Raw genomic sequence first — 23,854 nt, 5'->3', positions numbered from 1 at the left:
TATACAACAGTATTTAAAAAGCCATTGAATGTAATTTGAACTTACATTTGAGTAGGCAGTACACCTTCAATCCAGAAAACTGTATTTTCTGAGTTAGTCATTAAAAATGTCAAAGGCCTTTTCCTACTGCTTCTCAAAATTCTTATTTTGCTCTTTCACAATTTTTCTTTTCTACCTTCTTCAGCGTGCCCTCATCTTTTCTTTTCTCAGCTTGCTCCCCATGACAGGTATACTGGTCCTCTCAGACCTCCTGGTTCCTTCTCATCGTATGACAGAACCATACAATGACAAATGAGTGCATCGGTCATTCACTGAAATGTAGGGGGAAATGTTTTGCTATATTACAAAAATACAACTTTACTTTAGGCACCTACTTGCAATTAATATGCCTTTTAGTTATTTGTAAAACTGTACGTATATATTTTTATCAGGTACAGTAGTCATTAAAAATGAAAGTAGAAGAGATCTAAAATACAGCTGGTAGTGGGCATAATATTCGCAGCAGTGGACACAGACAGGCACCCTGTTATTTGTTTGGCAGGTCCTCTGCTTTGTCCCTGGCCTTTCCACTCTGTGGCTTTTGCCAGGTCTCCGTCCCCCCTTTCTCATTCAGGTCACCTGCCTCACACCCAGAGCGTTTCAGTTTGCAGCCCCTGAAGCAGTAAAAACCTAAAGCCAAGAATGTGTCATCTCAGCAATTCAAGGACCTCTGTGCGGTGGGGAGACTGGCAGGTCCTACCCGACTTGGAAAATGGAAATTCATGGCATCCAATGAAACTTTCTCATATTTACAACATAGGTAGCTGCAGAAGAAGAACCACAGACAGGCCAGCCCAGAAAGGGAGACCCCCAACCACACTGCACCCCCTAGATAGCAGGCATCATTCTGCAGAGGGCTTACAATGAAAGACAGCACCGCACAAACCAGTATAGCCAATAAAGATAGAAACATGGAACTTTAGGAAGGCAGTTGATGATTTACTACTTTACAGGTAAAGCTCTCTTATCAGAGGCAATCAGCACTCCTCATTTGTCTATCAAACGTGCTTAGAGCACAGAATCTTTTTTAAAATGACGTAGATACCTTATACAGTTTATTTTACCTTAAACTGTATAAACATCAGTCTTTAAGGTAGGGCTAAGTTATTTTCTTTTAGTTTGGGTTAGTGAAATTCTGAGTTGTCTTTCCTTTCCTGCATAAGCCATACACATAACGTATTGCCTTCAACTTCTAGGTTAGGTGCCATTAAAGTGGAGCAAAAACATAAGGGCATGTGTGAAGGACATGGAATGTATTTTTGTGCAAGATTTTCACAATCTTCCTTCCAATCTTTTACAATTGTTGTGTTCACATCGAATTCGAAAGCAGCATTTTTCAGCAACTCCTCTTGTTAAATCTTTCCAAAGTCACAAATTTAGGCTTCAGTAGTGTATTAGTTTCTTATTGCTGCTGTGACAACTTACCACAATCTTAGCTGCTTAAAATAATACCCATAATATCTCATTGGTTTGTAGGCCCTGCTTAGAGTCTCACAGTGTTACAGAAACAGGGGAGTCCAAAAATCCCCAGAGTTTGCTGCTGGGGGATGGGGAGAAGTAAGCAGCTTTTCAAGTGCTTCCACATGCCTGAGGCTGGTGGCTACTGTCTTTCTTATGCAAATGGCTTTAATGCATCCAAAGCCTCAGGCAGATGGGAGGAGTCTTGAACCAGGGGATGGTATGGAAAGCACACAGAGCCTACGTAAGGATCTGTGAATGGTCAGAACTGTTTGCAACGCCCACTGCGTCAGATGACGCAGTCAGGGATATATAAGCAGCTGCAGACATTTTAGCGGGGTCTCTCAAGCTCTCGTTCCGGCTCTGGCTCTCACTGGCACTCTGGCTCTGGCTCTGGCGCTCTGACTCTCGCTTGTGCTCTCACTCTGGGACTCTCTCAAGCTCTCGTTCGGGCTCTGGCTCTCACTGGCACTCTGGCTCTCGCTCTGGCGCTCTGACTCAGACTCTCTCAGACTCTCGCTCTGACTCTCTCTGGCGCTCGGACTTTCTCTGGCTCGTGCTCTCACTCTGGGACTCTCGCTCTCTGGCTCGCGCTCTCGCTCTGGCGCTCAGACTCTCTCTGGCTCTCGCTCGTGCTCTCACTCTGAGACACTCTCGCTCTCTGACTCGGGTTCTCACTCGCGCTCTGGCTCTGGCGCTCTGACTCTCTCTCACTCGCACGCTCGCGCTCGCTCTCGCTCTCGCTCTCTCGCTCTCTCGTGTGCTCCCTCCACGTGGCTTGGTGAAGGGGCCTTCTCCATGTGGCTTGGAGAAGGGGTCTCCAGGCTGCGTTGAGGCTCTCGCCATGCAGTTCTGAGAAGGAGAGAAGATCCACGCAGTTTTCAGGAAGAAGGCAGTTTGCAAGGAGGCTGAGAATCCAGGTGGTTCTGCATTGAGAGCTGGAGGGCACCACAGCACAGAAAGGACCTCCCCAATCAGATTGAATGATTGGCAGCTGCTGGTAAAGCTGAACTGTGTTGGGAAAGTAGGGAAACGGTTTCTCTGACTTCCCTAAAACTAGCCTGGTTTGGAAGGGGGGGGGAGGCAAGGATATGTGTTTGTGGGTATTTTAAAGAGCATAAGACTTAACAACAGAAATCCGCAAGTAACTAAATCTATATAACTGTTAAATAAACAATTCTTTTTCTTTTCACCAAACTCTGGTATTGAGAGTTATAATTTTGGCGGCGGGCAATCGGGCCCCTAACTAAAGAGCCCGTGGGTTTGTTTTCAACTGGAGCAGCCCAGGGGTTCTGTAACAATTTGGCGACCCAGATGGGACGTTAATAATTGCCCGTGGCAGGTCGACCCCCTTGGGAGACACCTTCTGAGGGCGCCGACCGCCTAAGTACGCCTGTGTGGTGAAAAGAAAACAGAACTGGGAAGGGATTAGAGAAGTAAGATTGTTTGCTAAAACTTATTTCTGTGTATTTCTAAAATAATGGCATCGTGGATACTAGATTTGTTTGTCCGATTAGGAGAATTCCTTGACGTAAAAGAATTATGGATGCCGGAGTGGTATATATGTTTTCTAGTCCTTGGGATTGTTTTGGTTATAGCCATTAGCATGTATGTCTGGGTTAATAAGAGCAGTTCTGGGCAAGTCCCTGATGGCAGCCCACTGGAGAGAATTTTGGAAAATTGGGATAAATACTGTCGTTATCCTATGACTAGAAAAATATTTATTATTGTAATACTGTTTGGCCTGAGTATGTTCTGGGTGGTAAGAAAAGGTGGCCTGTGAATGGTACCCTGAATTATCATGTCATTAATCAATTAAAGGGGTACTGTCTGCAATCAGGAAATTGGGAAGATGTTTATTATCTAAATGCATTTGCAGAGTTGCATAATAAGACCTTAGCAGAAATGGAGGCCCAAATAATGGTGCAGAGGAAAAAAGAGGTCTCAAAGCCTTTTCCTGAGAGTCAAACGCCGGAAGAAAGGGAGAATGAGGAAGTAGCCCTCTTTAATTCTCTAAATCCGGGAGACAAAGGCCCTAATTTGGCACCAAGCCAGGCACAGGTGGGGGCGGTTCAGGAGGCCATAGCTTCCGCAGCAGTGGCTCCACCTCCTCTGCAGGAGGCCCAGGCTTCCGGGGCGGCGGTTCCTGTGGCGCAGCGCCCTCTGCAGGTGGAGGTTGCTTCCACCATACCACCTCCAGAGATGGAAGTGGCTTCCGTGGTGCCCGCCCTTTTGCAAACTCAAGGGACTTCTCTCGCACCACCCTTTTTGGAGCCAGCCTCTGAAATGACTGCAAAGTCAATGACTCCACCCTTACAGGAGGAGGAGTGGGTCTCCCCCGCCAGAACCTGCCAAGGAACTCAGTATAGTCAGGGGACCTCCCAATTCGGAGCAAGCCAATTCCCTCTACGGCAGTACCCAATAGGTGGAATAAATCAGCAAGGCCAGCCCTCTGGCTACTATTGGGCCCATACTCCGTTTTCCACTTCAGATTTGCTAAATTGGAAGAATTCTAACCCCTCATATAGGGAAGATCCTCAGAAGATGGTAGAGCTTGTTGCCTCCATTTTTGCCACTCATAACCCGAACTGGGCAGATGTACAGGCTCTCCTAAATATTCTTCTAACTGGAGATGAGAGGCGACTGGTTACAAGTAAGGCTAATAAAGAGGCTCAGCGTCTCCATGGAGAGGATCCCCATGGGACCCCCGACCCAACTGTGGCAATTCCTTGGACAGAGCCTAACTGGGACCCAAATGGTGGAGGCTTAGTTCCTTTGAAACACTACAGGAAGTGTATATTGGAAGGACTTAGAAAAGGGGTACCCAAGCCAAAAAGCCTGACTATGGTACAGACTATTCAGCAAAAACCAGATGAGGATCCTTCTGCGTTCTTAGAGAGGATCTATCAAGCCTATAGAAAGTACACTGATGTTGATCCACAGGCACAAGAGAACTTAAGAATGGTGAACATGACATTTATTGGGCAGAGTGCCCCAGATATTAGACGGAAACTCCAGCGTATAGATGGGGTATTAGGAATGAGCCCCTCTCAGTTAGTGGACATCGCATTTAAAGTTTACCATGCAAGGGGAGTAGAAAAGAGAAGACAGGACCTGATGTTCTTTAAAACAGGCTGGAGAGGCCAAAGGAAGAAACAGGACCCTAAAGAGAGGAGGAAAGAACCATTGGGCAAGGACCAGTGTGCTTATTGCAGAAAGAAGGGCCATTGGAAAAATGAGTGTCCAAATCGTAAGAAGGGAAGTAGAAATGAAAACCCTTGCACCAATTCGGACCTGGGGACAGAGTCTTACTGAAGAACTGAAAGACACAAGGTCCCGAACAGCAGCTGGCTGAACAATGGACTGGTCCCTATGATGTTTTGCTAACAACACATTCTTCGCTGAAGCTGGTAGGAATCAAGCCCTGGATACACCACACACGGGTAAAACGAGCACCGCCTGAGGAGGACACAGACCCTGCTGCTGTGACTGACACCGAAAGGGAAAGTTGGACCTGCACTCCGGAAGAAGATTTGAAATTACTCTTTCGAAAAAAAGGACAGTGAACTGAAACACAGATTTAAAATGTTTCTTTTGCTTTAGGCATGTGCTTGCAAATCTAGGGAATTTTAGCTGCCAAATATTGAGTTTGGGTAGAGTCCTTTACAGTGTGGAAAAGAATTGGAAATGGGTTATGGTTAAATCTGAATGGGTAAATATATAGAAAGGTTGTGAAAGTTTTTAAACCTGGGAAAAGGGAAACCTCAACTACTTGTGGTCTAATTGTATGGTTACTGTACCTCTGTATTGGCATTTAGCCATTGGGGACCTATGAAAGGTCATTTGGAATTCCCTGTGTTGGCATTTAGCCATTGGGGACCTATGAAAGGTCATTTGGAATTCCCTGTATTGGTTTGGCATTAGCCATTAGAGACCTATGTAAGGTCTAGAATTCCCTGAGGCCTAGGAAGGGTCTGGAATTCTGTGTATTGGTACTGGCCATATAATCTGAAAGGAAAATTGAGGTTTCCCAGAGAAAGTTAAAAAAACTTCACATGTAGGAAAGTGAACAAAAGAAAGTATAAGGCATGGAAATGCAATTTTGGGAATATTAGAAGGACAAGGATTTTCCTTCACACTGTGTATTTTTCTCCTACCTGATCCCTCCAGAATTTGGCAATTTAAAGGAGTAAGTAATTACCGTTAGGTTTCTTTGCATAAAACTAAAAAGACCAGTTGTTAATAAAGGTATTGTTAACCAAGACTTTTGACTGGAGTGACATGCCTGAAGGAGGCATGCTTAGGCTCTGGTTGTTACCAGAAAGCCCTGAGGAACTGGACTTGACTTTTGAAGCTAAGGAAAGCCCAGAAGGAAAAAGGCCTGACACCTTGGTTGGTTGTGCGGTTCACGGCAGTCTTTCCAGGGAAGGAACGAAGGTTGCTTTCCTGAAAGATGGCTGGAAAGAACCTTAAGGCACAATGGAAAACCCAAAGAACTTGGGAAAGCAGGTGTTTGCAGGCAAGGCTGAATGGCAGGTATGTGGCTCAGCTTCTGTGCCCTGATGGGCAGACAAAAGTCAACATGAAGGTTCCTTGCGTAAGTTCCAGCATAGTAGACTTAAAGATCATATGTGATCAATCACTGCTCTTGTTGTGTTTATGCAAATGAACAGGCTAAATTAAAAACTGGACTTAATGCAGTGCCTTTACTGGCAAGGAGGGTGATCTTAAGGAGAAAAATCATGACTTAAGAAAAATTGCAATGCTCAGTGCAGCTAACTGTCTATAAAGTTTGTTTTCCATTTGAAAGTTAAACCAAGTCTGTGACATTATCAAGAATGCTTTATTTACAGGCAAGAAGAATGTCAAGTGCCTTGCAACTGGATGTCTTAACAATAAGACAGTCTCTCAGATTTGAAGACTGGTTTGTGAACTGTGTTGTGTGATTTAACATGCATGTTCTTTCTGTTTTCATAGGGCATAAGCCTATGATCTCTACCTGAGTAATTATCTGTACATATAGGCCTCACTTAAGAAGCCCATCTGCATTGTCACCTCCTGAGACTCAACGGTTTGGCTGAACTAAGTGGCTGAGTTGGTGAAGTATGGGGTGATCTGCAGGCTTCACTTTAAAACTGGTTTCTTTTCTGTCCTAATGGCTTGGACAGAAAGGGCCCAGAGGTCTGAGAGGGGGGAAATCCAAAATTTATACCCCTCAGCCCAAACTAAGTATAGTGGGCAAAAGGGCTTTGAACAGGTGTGACGTGCCCTGCACACCTTCCTCCAAAGAAGCCATTTCTTTTCCTAACGTGGGACATTGAAAAATTAATCCCTGCCTTTTGTATATAGAGGTTATAGGTTGAATTGTGTTTTTTTAACCTTGTTGCCAAGTCTGTTGCCCTCAGAATACGACAAGAATGCCAGCTTGTCCAGCAGTACCAGCCCTTGGAAACCAAGCATGCTGCTACCCAGGAATAGCCAACTGACCTGGACTCTGCAAGATTCTTCCCCATGTGGGAAGGGCACCGTCCCCTACATCCCCACTCTTATTAGGGATTTCTAGACCCAAGGGTAGGTAGGACGACGACCACGTTCAGCAGGAAGCAGTTAGAGGAGCATGAGACCTTCGCCCATTGTCCTTTATAAGATTATAAAGGGTCTTAGTCTGAAAGGGGGGAAACTGTTACAGAAACAGGGGAGTCCAAAAATCCCCAGAGTTTGCTGCTGGGGGATGGGGAGAAGTAAGCAGCTTTTCAAGTGCTTCCACATGCCTGAGGCTGGTGGCTACTGTCTTTCTTATGCAAATGGCTTTAATGCATCCAAAGCCTCAGGCAGATGGGAGGAGTCTTGAACCAGGGGATGGTATGGAAAGCACACAGAGCCTACGTAAGGTTCTGTGAATGGTCAGAACTGTTTGCAACGCCCACTGCGTCAGATGACGCAGTCAGGGATATATAAGCAGCTGCAGACATTTTAGCGGGGTCTCTCAAGCTCTCGTTCCGGCTCTGGCTCTCACTGGCACTCTGGCTCTGGCTCTGGCGCTCTGACTCTCGCTTGTGCTCTCACTCTGGGACTCTCTCAAGCTCTCGTTCGGGCTCTGGCTCTCACTGGCACTCTGGCTCTCGCTCTGGCGCTCTGACTCAGACTCTCTCAGACTCTCGCTCTGACTCTCTCTGGCGCTCGGACTTTCTCTGGCTCGTGCTCTCACTCTGGGACTCTCGCTCTCTGGCTCGCGCTCTCGCTCTGGCGCTCAGACTCTCTCTGGCTCTCGCTCGTGCTCTCACTCTGAGACACTCTCGCTCTCTGACTCGGGTTCTCACTCGCGCTCTGGCTCTGGCGCTCTGACTCTCTCTCACTCGCACGCTCGCGCTCGCTCTCGCTCTCGCTCTCTCGCTCTCTCATGTGCTCCCTCCACGTGGCTTGGTGAAGGGGCCTTCTCCATGTGGCTTGGAGAAGGGGTCTCCAGGCTGCGTTGAGGCTCTCGCCATGCAGTTCTGAGAAGGAGAGAAGATCCACGCAGTTTTCAGGAAGAAGGCAGTTTGCAAGGAGGCTGAGAATCCAGGTGGTTCTGCATTGAGAGCTGGAGGGCACCACAGCACAGAAAGGACCTCCCCAATCAGATTGAATGATTGGCAGCTGCTGGTAAAGCTGAACTGTGTTGGGAAAGTAGGGAAACGGTTTCTCTGACTTCCCTAAAACTAGCCTGGTTTGGAAGGGGGGGGAGGCAAGGATATGTGTTTGTGGGTATTTTAAAGAGCATAAGACTTAACAACAGAAATCCGCAAGTAACTAAATCTATATAACTGTTAAATAAACAATTCTTTTTCTTTTCACCAAACTCTGGTATTGAGAGTTATAATTTTGGCGGCGGGCAATCGGGCCCCTAACTAAAGAGCCCATGGGTTTGTTTTCAACTGGAGCAGCCCAGGGGTTCTGTAACAACAGGGCTGTAAGAGAAGGGTTAACTGAGCTTTATTCCTTACTGGAGGCTCTTAAGGGAAAATCATTTCCAGAATCATTTGGGTTGTTGGCAGAATTGAGTTCTGTGAGGTTGTAAGGACTGAGGTCCCTGTTTCCTGGCAGCCTGGTGGCCAGAGTTATTCTCATCTTCCAGAGGCTGCCTATATTCCCTGGCTCTTGGCATCCTTTCTCAATATTCAAAGCCAGCAATGGTGGAACAAGTTCTTCTTGCACTTCTTTCTGATCTTTCCAATCTCCCTTATGACTCATCTCTTCTGTTTTCCTCTTCTATTATTAGGGGCTTGTGTGATTACTTCGCACCTATCTGGAAAATCCAGGATGATCTCCTTCTTTGAAGGTCAGATTATCAATAATCTTAATTTCCTCTTCAAAGTCCCTGTGAAACAGTATTCACATTAGTGTTTGAGTAATCAGGAGATGAGAGTCTTGAGGGAAGTCTTTAGAATTCTGCCCATTCCAAATAGGATCAATAGCTTTTTCACCTCATACTCATATTTTACCAAACTTTAAAATATTTGATTATATTAAATATTTAAAATAACAAGTACAAGTGGTAAAAAGCAATTTGGGGACAAACAACAACCAAAGAACTCAACTTGTAGGAAGAGAAGTGCATGATTATACTAGAGAGAAGCGTGCTAGCCATGCATGTGCAGTATGCCATTGACCCTTAACAACATGATTTTAACAGCAGAGGCTCACTTATACATGGATCTCTTTTCCTTTCTTCTTTCTTTCTTTCTTATTTATATTGAATTTGTTGGAGTGACATTTATTAATAGAATTGTATAGGTTTCAGGAGTGCAATTCTATGATACATCATCTGTCTATTGTATCATGTGTTCACCATCCAAAGTCAAGTTTACTTTCATCACTATTTATCTCCTCCCCCATTTTTTTTCCTTAATCCCTTTACCTTTTTCACCCAGCCCCCCTACCTCATCCCTTCTGACAGCTGTTAGTCTATTCTCTATCTGAGTCTGTTTCTCATTTGGTTGTTAGTTTATTTTGTTCATTAGATTTCACATATAAGTGAAATCATATGGTATTTGTCTTTCTTTGACTGGTGTATTTCACTTAGCATAATACTCTGCAGGTCCATCCATGCTATACAAAAAGGTAAGATTTCCTTTTTTTTTTTTTTTTTTTTTTTTTGGCTGAGTAGTATTCTATTCTATCAATGTATTTCTGTCCGTTCATCTACTGACAGGCACTTGGGCTTCCAAATCTTTGCTATTGTAAATAATGCTGCAATCAACATAGGGGTGCATATATTCTTTTGAATTAGGGTTTATGGTTTTTTTCTGCAGTGGCTGCACCAACCTGCATTCCCACCAAGAGTGCACAAGGGTTCCATTTTCTCCACATCCTCACCAACACTTGTTGTTTGTTGATTTATTTATGGTAACCAATCTGACAGGTGTGAGGTGGTATCTCATTGTCGTTTTGATTTCCATTTCTCTGATTATTAGTAATGTTGAGCATCTTTTTATATGTCTATTGGTCATCTGTATGTCTTCCTTGGAGAAGTGTCTATTCAGGTCCTTTGCCCATTTTTTAATTGGACTGTTTGGTTTTTTGGTGTTGAGTTGTATAAGTTCTTTACAAATTTTGGATATTAACCACTTAGCAGGTGTATCATTGGCAAATATGTCCTCGCATTCGTGGGTTGTCTTTTCATATTGTTGATGGTTTCCTTTGCTGTGCTAAAACTTTTTAGTTTAATGTAGTTCTATTTGTCTATTTTTTCTTTTGTTTCCCTTGCTTGAGGAAATATATCAGAAAAAATTTTGCTACAAGAAATGTCCGAGATTTTAATGCCTCGGTTTTCTTCTAGGATTTGTATGGTTTCAAGACTAACATTTAAGTCTTCAGTCCATTTTGAGTTTATTTTCATGGATGGTGTAAGAAGATGGGGACCTTCAATGCTGCATTGCATGTTCTTGCTCTTTATTTCTCCTTTGATTTTAAAATGAAAGCCTTGCTTTTAACCACTTTGAACATTTCATACCAATCCCTTCTGGCCTGAAATGTTTCTGTTGAGAGATCAGCTGGCAGTCTTACAGGAGTTTCCTTGTAGGTAACTAACTGTCTTTCTTGCTGCTTTTAAGATTCTCTCTTTGTCTTTAACCGTAGCCATTTTAATTATTATATGTATTAGTGTAGGCCTCTTTGGGTTCATCTAGTTTGGGACTATCTGTAATTCCTGGACTTGTGTGTTGTTTTCCTTCACCAGCACAACTGATCAAGGAATGACCCCTGTGTGGTTTATATGGACCCTTTTGTTGTAATTGAATCTGGATTGCTATTAGCTCATTTGTGTGTTGAGTCATCCTTCAGGCTGGCTGACTGTGAGGATCAACCCCACCCACAGTGTATGAGCTGATGTGCAGAGCAAAATTCACCTCAGCAAGGTCTGGTGCCTGTGAGATCTCCCTTTGGATATGCTGCTTGTGAAGCTAGTTGGATTATTCTCTGATGTTGTCTGAAGTTGGCCACTGGGTATACTGATTCTAGGGCCTCTTGGGAGGGACTCTGGTGCAGAATAATGTCAGATGCTGCTTGTGACTGGCCCTTGGCAACCTGTTTGGAGCTACAAACTGAACCGTAGTTTGTGGCTGCCTCTGCTGGGCCTAGGTACATGCAGGAAAGACCAAGCTGCTCACTGAAGCTGGCTTTTACCAGCACCAGGCCTGGGGGTAGGTCAGCAAAAGTCCCAAGGAGCCCTGAGACCTACCTCCTCCTGCCTCCACCTTCCAGCTGCCTGTTAGGCTCAGTCACAAAGAACCCTTGGTGGTACTTGAACTGCATAAGGTAGGTATGTTCTCAGTGAGTCACCAGGTAAGGCGAGTTGTGTTCACCAGACGGACAAAGGTTAAAACTTGGTGCCAGTGCTGGATCTGTGACCACTCAGCAAATGTCTCATGTATATCAAGGCTAGCTGCTACGTACTGGGTGCTTGTACACCTTTGTTGTGGGGTGGGGTCTCAGGGAGTCTTCAGGGTGAGGCCTACAGTTTATCAGGCACAAACAGACAAGATTTGGCTGTGTGAAGGGAAGGCTCTGAACTAGTTGTGTGTGCAAGGGAAAAATTTCTCTCATACTAGAGCCACACAATTCAAACTGTTCCAAAGTCTGCCAGGAGCCCAACCTCAGCAGGGTGAAGCCACTGGGAGTCGGGAGAAGGGGAGGTGCCAGTCAGAACTGGGGGAAGGAGTGGGGCGTGGCCCTACATGGATGTCCTTCAATAAATACAGTCAGCCCTTGGTATCCTTAGGTTTTGCATTCGAGGTTGGGAACCCATGGATGTGTGCACAGGTAGGGGTGAGCATCTGAGGATTTTGGTATCTGTGGGGTCTTGAAAGCTGTCCCCAAGGATACCGAGAGACAGCAATAGTTAAGTTTTTAGGAGTTAAAGTTATATGTGGATTTTTTACTGTATAGGGGTGAGCATTCCAACCCCCACATTGTTCAAGGGTCCTGTACCATAAACATTTGTCAGTATGTTTTCTGGAGAGATGGTGAGTATTGGTCTGTTAAATATAAGTCAATTAAGAGAGTTCTACTGTAACAAATGAAAGGATTAAAGCCATATGATCATTTTGATAGATGGTGATTAGAATCACTGAGTGGCTGGGGACTGTTCTGATGGCATTTTCTGAAGGGTAATTGGATGGGGTCCCAGACTCTCTTTGGCAACCTTCCCAGATTAAAGTGAAATTTTTTCTTTGTAGTTGATCATTTTCTCTAGAGGGTAATCTTCTCGAACTTTCTGGGATAGAAATGGTAATAAGAATAACTACAACCTCCAGTGTTATGAGGGCCAAATATGTGAATGGGGCCAGTGGTTCACAATGTAGACCTTGAAGTTTTTTCTGCCATTGTTTTCAGCCTCTACTTGACCCCTGTGTTCAGAATGACCTAATGCGGCCAGTTTCTTGAGTTCTGCTGGTTCATGTTGTTTCCTGCCTGCAATTACCCACGTTTCAGCTCTTGCCTCTCTGCTAAGTCTTACCACACGGCCATATGCTCTACAGCTTTGAAATTTTGTTCCCTCTTGTCTCTGCTTCTGCAACATCTGAAACATATATTCCCTTTCTTTGCACTTAGTGCACTTTTCAGAATGTCTGCACATGATTTGTATATTTTACCAATTTCATTGGGAATGTAACGTGACACTTCCTTCTCATTGTATTGTTTAAAATATTGTACTGAATTTAGGAAGTATAAACACAATTGTTTCCTATATAAACATCAGCCAAAAGTCTCATGTCGTAATACACTTATGCACAATGACATTTGGATGTTAAAAATCAAGTAGCAATTTTTTGATAAAACATTGACTAGAGATATTTTCTGTAAGATATGCTTTTCTTCATGAGAAGAAAATGTGTTCTACCCAAAGGAAAGAAGAAAAAATTTTAAGACATGTCAAATAAGAAATAAATCCCAATAGCATATTAATTAAAATAAATGTAAATGGCTAAGTTGCTCTTTTAGAGTTCTCCAAAGAAACAGAACCAAAAGGATAGATAGATAAGTACATTAATTTACTGTAAGGAATTAGCTCATGTGATACAAGGTAGTTTTACTAGCAGCAAGTAAAGGAGATAGGTTTCATATCCAAAGCTCTATCCCCCTGAGAGGAAGCTGACCCATTGCTTATATACACTATTTGGTTAATTACATGTTGATTTCTTTATTTCTTTTATTTTTAATTACAGTTTACTTTCAATATTATTTTGAATTGCATTTGGGTGTACAGCATGGTAGTTAGACAGTCATATACTTTACAAAATGTTCCCCTGCTATTTCCAGTACCCAGCTGGCACCATACATAGTTATTGCAATATTATTAACTATATTCCCCTATGCTGTACTTTACATCCCTGTGACTATGGTATGTTTGTTATAGTAGCCCAAACAGACAAAGACAGGACACTATTGACTATCTTATCTAAAACAATGGTGAGTCCTGGCATTGTTCCGCAGGTGGGGTTTTGCCTGTCTCATCAAGTGGACTTATTTGTTCCTGCCAACAATTGTAGAGTTTGCGAGGCTTGTTACACACGTTTTGTAGTTGTTGTTTAGCAATATGAAAATTTCAGTCGTGGTCAGTTGTGTAGGCTTGCATGAGTCTTGTTTGTTTGGAAGTGTGGTTGTTTTTAAAACATTGTCAAAACAGAAGTCAGTTACTATCTTTAAAAATGTGCTAATATTCCACTGTAAATTGAAGAATGGTGTCAATGATGATAACATGCAATAGAGGCTTTATCATCACCAACAATTAATCAGAGTCCATCTGTTAGCCAGACAATGATTCAGCTTCCACTTGGTATCCTGCACAGAGTTTGAAGTTCATGAAATTATGTGGTAGACAGTATCCACAGAAATGTACCTGAAGATGACAAGACATCCCAGGTAAATTCTCGGGCTTTAAGGAAATTGTTTCAATCGTTGGCATATGGTATTGCCAAAAAATGCAATATCCTGTTATTTATACTTACTAGTCTCCTTCACTTAAAAAAATTAGTCATTAAAAATTTCTGATGGAAAATAGCTTTGAACATCTTTAGGAGTCATTACATTTTTTAGAAAGCATGAAAAAGTTGAAATATGTTTGAAAACACTACAACGTAAAAGTAAATATTGATTTTTGTGGTAAAACCATTGATAATAGATTACCTTCATTCTAATATTCCTGACGTTCTTAGGTGAAAATATTTTCTTTTTCTTGAAAAGTAGCATTTACTTTTAGGAGTTTATTTCATTGATATATAAAGCAAATTTTTTTTAGCATTCTTGAGTTGATTTCTATAAATGTATAAATTCACAATCATTGGGATGTTAAAGACAGAGTAGTTGTAGGATATGAATTTTTTTTTCAGTTTATTCAATACTATTTTACAAGAAGACTAATACTGCAAAGAAAAAAAACGCAATTAATCTATGCAAGATAATCATAAAAACCAACAAAGTCTACACTTAAAAGAGAGGCTCACTGATGAGGAAGACGTGGCCAAGATTCGTTATCTGTGGTATAAAATTATTTGCAGCAAATCAGAGTTAATATGAATAAAATGCAGGGTTATGCCTATGATACTGCTGCTGCCATGAATGAAAGTAACCAAGTTGTAATGAAGTGTAAGAAAAGCCGAGACCAGTTCTCCATGCACTCATGTCATGCTCATCCACTAGAATAGTTGTATGAGGTCTGGAGGGAAGTAGAGCATCACAGTTCTCTCAGTGCTGTCAATTCCTTGTTTTCTACCAATCAGGCATCTGTAAAAATGTTGGCAATACAAAAGCATTTATAAGTGCAGTGTAATGCGCTGGAAGCTATGTGATTCATTTTAAACCTACAGAACTGGACATCATTGTTCATTATCAGCGCCAAGCTTTTGCAATTGCCTGGTTAATTACACAGAAAACTAGTGAATGGGACAGTTTGCTGGTGGAACTTCCCAAATTTGACTTCTGCTTACTAAAATTGTCTTTATCACGTGCTAAGTATGTGGGTGGGTAATATATAATTATCACTCTTGCCATTTTAAGATTTCTAAAATAGTTTACCATTGGCGAGAATTAAATAAAATGTACCCTATCTTTTGAATACAAACATCTGCCTTTGCTTCTGTTCAGTGTAGCTTAAATTAGAAAATGTTGAAGAAAAGAAAGTACAGTATGATCAAATTTTTGTGCTTTGTGGTCTATTTTCACTGCCAAATGCAATCAGATACCAAGTCTTGGTTCTGCCCATGCAAACACTTCTGAGTCCTAAAACACAACTAACTCAGACAGTGTGGACGTGTGAGAAGAACCCTGTTTTGGAAATACTAGAATTTTATCAAATGGATTAATCTCAAATCAAGAGCCTTATGTTGGTGTATCCTGCAAGACTGCTCATCCTGTGGCCAAGCTAAAGAATCCCCATGGGATTGGAGAGACCTTGGCAAAACCACACACCCTGAAATTGGTCTACTAGGGGCTTGAAACCAAGGAGGAATGTTTCAGTTGATGTCACCCACTCCAAAATGTGTAACAGTCCTTTCTTGTAGCTTGAAGCAGATCTTCAAATAATTGAAAGTGATAACATTTCCCTTTGGCATGGAGAAGAACAAAACTACCAACATTTCTCTTTGACCTTCTGGGTTTTGTTCGTTGTTACTGACCGATGCCATCAGATGCCATCAGTAAAAGAAACATGTTTTTCTGAGCCCATTCTCTAAAACTGTGAAGAGTCTTTGCAGAGCAAACTTTGATGAAACAAAAAAAAAAAAAAAAAAAAAAAAAAAAATTTGTGCTTGGGTCCCAGGGGGCATCCCTGGAAGCTCAGCTGCCCATCTGGTCACCTGCCTTTGAGAAAAAAGCTGCTCTGCAAGCATCTGTGCCAAAGATCCTGCCTACAGCCTGCCCTATGCCGTGGGTGTATTCACCTTTCTCCAAGCCGAGGCCTCGCATTGCCATCTTTTCATGAGATTTTGTCAACTAATAGCAGCAGAATATTACCAACCAGACAGAATAAGACAGGTCCTGGAGGGCTTACTGGATTTAAAGCAGTGGTCTCTATGCATGCTTCTGAGAAAAAGAAGAACCCGTTCCTAGTAATGCTAGTGGGGGCATCTAATCACGGCTTGGTGTATCAGGCAGAGAGTTGAGGTCCTACTGAATGAGGCAAATCTTTCAGACCAAGGTCCTGGAGTCCCCAATCTAGTTCTTCTGAAAAAAAAAAAAAAAAAAAAAACTAAACTAACACAAACTTTTGGCCAAACCTACACACTTGGAAGGAAGAAGCTTCAAACTTTCCATCACTGAAGCAAAAGCTTCTACATGCTAGAACCGAGAGTGACGAAGACACTTTCTGGGTTCCTTTGAATCCCAAAACTGTAGCGACCCACAAGCCCCCAGAATATTTTGAGTGTACTCCTGCACAAACAATACAGTGCAAAGGGAATCTGTAATCTGTTCCATATTGACACAGATGGCAGTAGTGAAGTTGGCAGTAGTGAAGCTGACCTGGCCAAAGATGACTTCATTGACTTGAGAACAAAGGAAATGAAGTAACCCAAATTCCACTTGAAGAGTTGTAGAGAATCCTGGTGTTCCTGATCCACGCCCATCCTTAGCTGGCCATGATTCCAAGTCACTACCACGGACTTTAGTAAGTCAGGGTTTCACCTCTCAGTTCCATCAAAGGAAGTTCAAGTCAATCGAATGAGAATGTTTGTCTTATCTTTTCAAGATCCACACTTCTTATTAAAGCAAAGGAGCCTCCCTGGAGGCAGTTGTGAGAAAGTAGCCATGGCTGGAAGAATTCCAGTGACCTCCGAGGATCCTGCCCCCCCTGGTGTACATGGTTTATATAATTTCCGTCCCTTGAGTGCAGGCAGAATCTGTGAAAATGATGGGATACCACTCTTGTGATCAGGCTTCTAATCAGTTGTTAAACAAAGGGAGAGGATGCGGGTGGGCCAAACCTAATCGGGTAAGTCATTAAAGGGACTGAGCCCTTAAGGAAGTCGGAGAGACACACTCCTGCTGGCCTGGAAGCAAGCAAATGTCCGTGTGAGGAACTGCCTACAGAGGCCACATGGCAAGGAACTGAGGACAGCGTCCAGGAGCTGAGAGTGGTCACAGCCTACATACCTGGCAAGAAAATGGGGACCTCAATCTTACATTGAAATTCTCACAGCAGTCTGAATGGGCCATGAAGGGTACCCCAAGCCTTACATGACAGCTACAGGGTTCTCAGCTTTCCTGTGTCCAGACTTCTAATGACATAAAACTTGAAATAATAAGTGGCTGCTGGTTTGGGGCGGGCAGTGGGAGGGGTTGCAAAATAAAAAATAAACCAAAGAAGCAGCATCTTTCTCACTAAAATTGCTTTGGAACAGAATTAGTTATTTCTTGTTCTATGTGCACTCTTACTTATAGTAATTTTTTCAAGAAGTGGTCATTAATTTTTGCTTGAAAAACCAAATCAGAAAAACATAACTGTCTTGTAATTCTATGAGAGAAGGGAAAAGGAAGAAAGAGAGAGAGAGGAAGAGGAAGGAAGGAAGGAAGGAAGGAAGGAAGGAAGGAAGGAAGGAAAGAAGGAAAAGAGGGAGGGAGGGAGAAAGAAAACCACCAAAATGGTTTCAAAGTGGCTGTACCATTTGCATTCCCACCAGCAGTGAAGGAGTGCTCTTGTTGCTCCACATCCTCATCAGCATTTACTGTTGTCAGCGTTCTGGATCTTGACCATTCAACTAGACATTTATGGGTATCTTGTGTTTTTTTTTCATTTTCTTGATGACGTATGATGTAGAGCATCTTTTCATATGCTTGTTTGCCATCTGTATATTTTCTTTGGTGAGGTGACAGTTAAGGTCCTTGGCCCATTTTTTAATCGGTTGTTTGTTTTCTTATTGTTGAGTTTTAAGAGTTCTGTGTATACTTTGGGTAACGTTCTTTTATCAGATATCGCTTTTGCAGATATCTTCTCCAAGTCTGTGACTTGTCTTTTCATTCTCTTGATAGTACCTTCTGTAGAGCAGAAATTTTTAATTTTAATGAAATCCAGCTTATCAATTCTCTCTTTCATGAATGGTGCCTTTATTGTTGCATCAAAAAAGTCATCACTATATCCAGAGTCATCTAAGATTTTTTTCTGTTATCTTTTATGAATTTTATAGTTTTGCATTTTACATTTAGGTCCATGATCCATTTTGAGTTCATTTTTGTGAAGGGTGTAAAGTGTGTGTCTATATTCTTTTTTTTTCTTTTTCTTTTTTTTTTTTTTGCATGTGGATATCCAGTTGTTCCAGCACCGATTTGCTGAAGAGACTATCTTTGCTCTATTGTATTGCTTTTGCTCCTTTGCCAAAGATTAGTGACCATATTTATGGGGGTCTATTTCTGGGCTCTTTACTCTGTTATATTGATCTATTTGTCATTCTGCTTTTGAATTTATTTTCTTGATTAATTACATGAACATCTTTAGGAGTCATTACATTTCATTGATTTCTGCTCTAATTCTTATTTCTTTCCTTTTGTTGACTTTGAATTTAATTTGCTCATTCTTTTCTACTTTTCTATGGTGGAAACTTAGATTACTGATCTTAAATTTTTCTTCTTTTTTATAAATATGCCATCAATGCTATAAATTTCCCTTTAAGCAATGCTTTCACAGCATACCACAAATTTTTATTAGTTGTGTTTAAATTTTCATTTAGCTCAAAACATTTTTAGATATCCCTTGAAATTTCTTCTTTTCTCATTTGTTACTCGGAAGTGTGTTGTTTAATGTTCACGTATTTTGGAATTTTCCAGCTATCTTTCTGTTATTGATTGTTAGTTTAATTCCATTGAGGTCTGAGAATAGACATTGTATAACATCTATTCTTTGAAATTAGTTAAGGTGTGCTTTCTGGAACAGAATGTGGTCTGTCTTAGTAAATGTTTCATGTGAGCTCGAGAGAAATGTGTATTCTGCTGACAAAGTTCCTTCTATCTGGGGTTCTGCCACCTTCTAGGGCCTGGGAGCTCTCCACTACAATTGTTTGCATGTTGTGGCAGGTGATAATTGCACCAGAGGTTTTAGGAACCAGGCCTAAAGTTGCATTGCATTGTACTGGGCAGAACACAGTCACGGGGCCCCACCGGGGTGCAGAGGGATAAGAAAATGCAGCTTCCCATTGTGTCAGGCAAGAGAGAGCATAGGTACGGGGGAATGCCTTGCCAGTTTCTGCTTACGTCCTTGCTTCTGGTAACGAAATGTCTGTTTCATTCTTTCTTCCATGCACCCTGCAAAGAGGTACAATCCAAAGCCTCAGTTATGACATTCAGCTCAAAAGTCAGAATTTTCAGATTATGTGTTGATGTGTGGTCCTCTCCATCAGGTCTAATTATGGCTCTTTGTGTACAACATCAACCCTCGCACCCACCTGAGAGTGAGCACTTTCTTAAATTTGCACCATGGGCATTTCACTTGCCTCACCCTGGTCCCAGCCCTGCCTTCTGCACATACTAATAAAATGGTGGAACACAGAACTACTGCATTAATCACTCACATTTGGAAGAGAAAGTGGAAAACACATAGCAGCCACTGATCCTTAGGAATGTGAAACCTTCTAGGCATTCATAGCCTTCGTTAAACTCTAATTCTCTTCTCTGGGAGGAACTTTCCATTGTTTCCTGTGGCTCTGCACTTCCCCTTTGGCATGGTCTTCACTAGGCATCATTTTCTTTGGCTACAACTGAAATGTATATTTGGGAGGATGCCGTCTTTGGAAAAAAGATTAGGGGCTCCAAACTTTTTTTTGGAATAGTCAAAATGTTTTTGGTCTGGGTTGCTGGATTCAAAACCTTTGTAGGCTTCTCATCTCTTTACTTCAGGGCAGTTCCATGTGCCAGTAACCTTACCCCAAATTCCTTCCTAGACATAGTTTTCAAGGCCGCCTTATTTTTTGTTCCCAATCTGCCCTTTTTCCCCCATGCCTCTTTCAACTTAATGGTGTCTACCTTTGAACTATCAGACCTGGCTTAGGGGGCCACAGCCTTGATCTGACCTTTAATGCAAGGCTGAGCCACATGTTCGACTGAGAAATTTTCTTGGGACATTGTTGCTCAAAGCCTTATTTGTTCTTAACATTGTTTGATTTGGAGCCTAAAATAGTTGGATTTTCCAACTTTGTGAGACCGGGAATTTCTGGACTTTATTTCTTTTCACTTTTGCTTACAGATTGGCCAATTTTTTTTTTCCTGTGCTCATTTTTTAAAAAAACTTTTATTAGTACTTATTTTATGCTGACTTTACTCCCAGGCCATAAGTTTTTACTTCTTCAGTTTCTTCTGAGATATTATTTTCTTCTGTGCATCCTCCTCTCTGGATTAGGAACTGCTCTTTTTCAGTAGAATCCTCTCAGTGTGGTAGGGAGAACTCATGTGTGGGGTAACCCGTCCATGAGCTCTGTGAGTTCTACGCTGCATCTTGGGAGTTTTGTTCGCTTGGATGTGCTCAATGATCAGAGAATCGACATCTAAACCCTTAAGTTCAACATTATTCTCTGCATTTTTAAGCATGTGCAGCAAAAGATTCAGCACTCTTTTTGGACCACTGAGCCTGTGTCCAGTGCCACTGTTTGGCCTGGGAACACCTGCCAACTGCCACTGTAATGACAGAAGGTCACACATTGCTTCTGTAAAGTGACATTCTTCAGATACTTGGTGACTTTTCACACCTGCATACCCTTGATGGCCTGGGCAGTTTCACAAGTATTCTTAAAATGAACACGAAGATTTGAACCTCTTGATTTGCATGATTTTGTGAAGTTTCCTGGGTCAAGTAACCATTTTTAGAAGTCACCTCTGGCCGCTTTTGGGAAGAGCTCATCTTTCTTTTCATAGTCTGTCAAATGCAGCCAATAAGAACCAACACGCTACTAATGTGTGGTTTTCTAACTACTCCCCACAGAGCTACAAGTGCAACAGACCTACGGTCTGCCTCCAAGATATCACAGGTGACAATTTTACCAAAGTTTTGCCACCGTATTGCATGGATTTTTAGACAGCATCCTGCTCTGTCAGTTTTCTTGCTGCTTACTATGTGATGCCACAGGTTATTTTGGTTTTTTGGTTTTTTACAGCATTTTCAGTACTAATTTCTCTATTATCTTGGTTGAGAAATTCTGGTTACTGTAACAAACCACCCCCAAAACTCAGGGTCTTGACCCAACAAAATGCAATATTTCTAGCAGGCATCACAATCCAATGTGGGTCAGTACAAGTGCTCTGCATTATGTAGTCATTCAGGAACCAGGACCCTTTGTATCTGGAGCTCCAAAATCTTCTAGGGTCTCAGAGTCCATCACTGCATTCTCTGCATTTTGGAACATAAGGGAGAGACAGAACATTTGATGTATTTAAAAGAAATTTAGAAGCCCATACCTGAATGTACCACATAGCACTTTTTGTTTATATTCCATTGTCCAGAATTCATTCCCGTGTCCCAATGTGAGGATAACAGGGTAAATATTCCATCAGTGTTCACTGAGCAAAGACATGGTACTTTAACCAGGTACATGGTTCTTTGTCCACCCATTAAATGTTTGTGGAAACCAGATTTATTAATGTTCCTATCTACCTTTTGTAGGTTTCTGTCCCTTCTCTTGCTGGCAGGTTGACAATATTACTTCCTGTTGCTGTTCATGTGCCTGTCTGCACAGCCGTCTTCCCACTTCTACAGTTCCAACATGCTTGTAAGCTAGAAGCCAGGTAACACACTCATTAGAGCTGTGTGTAGTGCAAGACGATAGGGGCTGTGAGCCAGGAGCCAATGAGTAGTCTGGGCTTCCTTAGGGAAAAAAATACTTGACTTCTTATACCATCTATTTTATTTTCTCATAGACATGGGTTTCTTAGCTGTATTCCCAAGAGGCTGCAGATTGCTGAGCTCTAGAGAAGTGAGAGCTTGTAAACAGGTGAAGTTTTTATTTTAAGGTAGAGCAGTGACAGCACATGCTTTTGGTAAATTTCAGACACAGTTACTTAGTTCTGGGTTCCAGGGGGCCGTGGTAAGTGAGTACTCTAACATTATAAACCTTTAACATTAGCTTTGCAGGTGAATTTTCACATTATATGCATACAGTCGAGCCAGAGTTTAAAATCAATCTCTTAATTTCATGGATTTATCTCTCCGTATATTGGGGGGAAATTAGGAGAAGAGTGGACTGGTCACTTGCAACACTGCTAGCATCAGAGAGACCAAAGCTTCCTACAGCTTTGCTCTGACTCTCTGGCCAACTGGATGTGATTTGTTTTTCACATTTGTATCTCCCCTGGCAAGGGCATGCTATTTGCTTGGTCTTGTGATCTCTTTGCCATAATATTTATTCTGTATTATTCCACAGACTCCATGGCAGAATGAATCATCCTTGGAACCTGAGCATTAAGCGGCTGCTGAGTCAGAACACACTCATATGCAGCAGCTGGAGAGAGGAGGGCTGCTTCCTTTCGAACCCTACTCCCAAAGACAGATGTGGCCCTCAAATGAAAAAACCCTCAACTGCTTCGCAACGACAGCAAATGAAAGTAAATCAGATGGGGTGGTCACTTACAGTTAACATTAGAGATTTTTATCATTGTTAGTCCCAGTGACCGAATTGTTATTTGCCCCCATTATTTATTCTCTCTGTGGCACTCAGCCACTTAGAAGAAGCACTACTTACCCAGCCTTCCTGCCAACTAACTGTACCCTGTGACTCAGATCAGGCCAGTGAAAAGGGGTGATCACAATGATCAGGAAGTCTCACTATAAGGGAGAGAGTACGTCTACTTGTCACTGAACCACGACATGAAAGCTTCATACTGAGAACGGAAAAGCAAGAAGAAAGGAGAGAAGGTCCCTGCTCAGTGCACCGCCGCCATACCAGTTCCGGACTGCTCTTCAAGACTTTTATGAAGGAGTGAAATAAATAACTATCTTGTATAAGCCACTGTCACTGTGATTTTTTTGTCATTTGCCACTGAGTCTAATCCTGATCAAGGCCCCATCTTTAGAATGAATATTCTGTATCAGGCAGAAAGTGATGTTTTCTTTCTCTTTCTAATGCAGTCTGGGTGCACATAAGATTGAAATGGGAGTTTAGACCAAGACCTTTCAATGCGATTGATGACTTATTACCGCCTGTCTGAGATCTATTTAAAACTGTCTTTAGGGTGAAATTTCTTCTCTTATCTCTTACCAATGAATTGTTGATAACAAAAAAAAATCAGTTTTACCTGCAGAGTGTCCTGTAAATCTGGCAGACACTTTCCAACAGTCTGCATTGACAAAGATGAAGGATATACATGTGATTAAAGTATCATCAGATTTGAGGCTTATTATAGGTTTCTCACCACCTAAAAAAAAGTAGGAATTATAAATTCCAGTGGAGGATGTGAGTCTGGCTGTCAGAGACAATGATGAGAGTAGATTCTGGGGCCAGACAGCAAAGACATAATCTTGATGACTGTGGTCTTGGAGGCAAAGCTCCCACCTGAGATATGGGTGACGCCCACTGATTCACAAGACAAGGTCAACTGCTCCAATCTTTCTCTGACTGGAGACTGGTGATTATGCCTCATTTTACATAGTTGATTTTAAAAACTTCAAGCTAAATAAATGCCTTGAGGAGGTTCCCAGCCCTCGGTGTTCCTCGGAGGACCACTTAGAACTGTCAGCTCTCATGACTATCAATCTGGTCACCTTCATGAATCCTGTGGATAACACTGTTCTCTGGTTTGACTCAGAATGTGGGTTTTGACTATATTTCAAAATGGCCAATTAGAGACTTCTACAAAGACAGAGTACTTTTCCCTATGCAATGAAAAACCCTGAACGTTATATATAAAA

At 42.1% G+C, this 23,854-nt stretch overlaps 1 long non-coding RNA gene across 1 annotated transcript in view; it reads left to right on the top strand.

The window, feature by feature from the left end:
• LOC150004139 (uncharacterized) overlaps window positions 1-22,956 on the top strand; it is a 38,479-nt gene extending 15,523 nt beyond the window's left edge. Inside the window, exon 3 of the long non-coding RNA XR_016512364.1 lies at window positions 22,371-22,956. This is a non-coding gene — a long non-coding RNA (uncharacterized LOC150004139). The remainder of the gene's footprint in view (window positions 1-22,370) is intronic.
• The last annotated feature ends 898 nt before the right edge of the window (window positions 22,957-23,854 follow it).

This window comes from Furipterus horrens, unplaced genomic scaffold (assembly GCF_987537825.1).
Source record: "Furipterus horrens unplaced genomic scaffold, mFurHor1.1.pri manual_scaffold_7, whole genome shotgun sequence".
Classification (NCBI taxonomy): Eukaryota; Metazoa; Chordata; class Mammalia; order Chiroptera; family Furipteridae; genus Furipterus; species Furipterus horrens.
The sequence above is the reverse complement of the archived record's forward strand: the minus strand, read 5'-3'. Positions and strand labels throughout refer to the sequence as shown.